Source organism: Acyrthosiphon pisum, chromosome A1 (assembly GCF_005508785.2).
Source record: "Acyrthosiphon pisum isolate AL4f chromosome A1, pea_aphid_22Mar2018_4r6ur, whole genome shotgun sequence".
NCBI lineage: Eukaryota > Metazoa > Arthropoda > Insecta > Hemiptera > Aphididae > Acyrthosiphon > Acyrthosiphon pisum.
Window position 1 is genome coordinate 12,084,995 of NC_042494.1, and position 1,923 is coordinate 12,086,917.

Consider the following 1,923-nt stretch of genomic DNA (forward strand, 5'->3'; position numbering starts at 1 on the left):
TCAAAGTATTTAGGTAGTATTTGAAATACTTATTACAATTAAAGTATTTGAGTAGTATCTTAAATACTTAAAAAAAAGTATTCTTTACAGGACTGCTTATAACAAATTATATGAAAGTATTAAATATAATGAGCCCAGAGCCCAGAGCCCCTTCGCATCATCAGCCACATACACTTACACATTATACAACTTTTGTACACTGTATAAGAATATTTTTCAGCACTACATAATATAGAATATACAAATATCAAATAATAAATCAACAAAAATAATATGTTTTCCTTTAATTCTAAGCATGTAATCAATTCATTGTTTGTAATCATCTATAACGGAACATGTATAAAAAAAGAAAAATGTTTTTCATAATTTCATTAAAATATTTCAAGAACAGTGAAATATTCAATTTTGAAATATTTCAAATTTAGAACCCTAAATATACTGTTAGGGAAGACTTTTAGATTCTGAACGGAGCGATGAATAACGTTTGTTTTTGCAACGATGTAAGTGTTTTTTTGCGTGTGTGTACACGTTTTACATATAATGATTTGATCTCAAACTTTAAGGGTTATTTCTGAAAACAAATTGAATTTAGTTGGTTCATCAATAATGAAAATTCTTTGTCTTTGCTCTGTTTTTTCAAAAATATTATAACCAACCGGCAACCATCAACTTTATGTTTGTATAATTGTATGTTAAGAGGCCTCACTACCACGTCTTTTTTTGTCAAAAACTATTGTCTCTAATTCCAACGATACGTGCCGACAATTATCACGATTTTTATTCTGAAAAAATATTCGGATTGTCCGAAATACAAGGGAATGGTCGAGCCACATTTTTAGTTTTTGTAATTTAAAATGAATAAAAATTGTAAAAAATTCAAAAAAATTCAGAATTTCCAACTTAAATATTTAATTAACTAAATACAATTTTACAATTTTAAAAATGTACCTCGACCGATGCCTCGTAGATGTTGCGGAAAATAAGAATATTTTATCAGAATGCAAATCGTGTTAATCGTTGTGACGTATTGTTGGAATTAGAATCGTGTGTTTGAGTGAAACATAAACATTTTTTCATGATCACAATATTACATACTGACATGTGCGTGCGAGTGCTTGTGAGAGCCCTCCGTACCGCTACAATTGACCCGCATGGACGCCACACACACTAATAATCATTTACGACTAGCACTTAGATCTCGGGTGGCGACAACGAGATTAGAAATTGCCTAAATGATTTTCCTTAAATCAATGCGAGGCCCCTTAAGGTGTGTATAAGCCATAAGGTAATATGAAGTGGCACGTGCATGCGCGTCGGTAAAATTACAGTCATATGATATCCGGTCACAACATATATTTGATGACAGAAGATCATAATAATATTATATCGTGAGATCAACCTAACCTAACCTTACCCATTGTTTATTTTTATTTTAAATACAAATATGAAATGTTATTTAATTCAAATTGAAAATGAGGCAACAGTTTTGAACGGCGTTTGTTTACCAACCAATAGTCAGAACAACGTCATCGTTTATAAACTACCAGGTAAGAAACATTTCATTTTCATAACTTGTAGACTGTATTATAATAGTTAGTAGTTTATTTGAATTGTCGTTTTAGTTTGGCAGTGTCAGTGGTTATTTTAACAGGTATATACGACACAATTATTGTCACGTAGTGAAACCTAGTATTTTTAATAACTGGATAACTGAAGGATATCGTTTGTTCTTCATATTAGCTCATGTTAAATTTTTTCTTTGCTTAATTTCCTTAGACTTTAGTCACGATTGGATTTTGTAAAATAATATCAAACAATTTAAAAACAGAATTTATAGAATTTAAAATTTGTAAATTATAATATTTTATATACTATAAATATTATTATGCAGTGTTTGAAAGAACGCGTTCACTGTTTTATTGA

General features: G+C 29.6%; 1 protein-coding gene across 1 annotated transcript in view; it reads left to right on the forward strand.

The window, feature by feature from the left end:
- Positions 1-1,410: 1,410 nt before the first annotated feature.
- LOC100576008 (tail-anchored protein insertion receptor WRB) overlaps positions 1,411-1,923 on the forward strand; it is a 48,719-nt gene continuing 48,206 nt past the window's right edge. The window contains exon 1 of the mRNA XM_016805853.2: positions 1,411-1,547. The gene's annotated coding sequence lies outside the window, so the exon portion shown is untranslated. The remainder of the gene's footprint in view (positions 1,548-1,923) is intronic.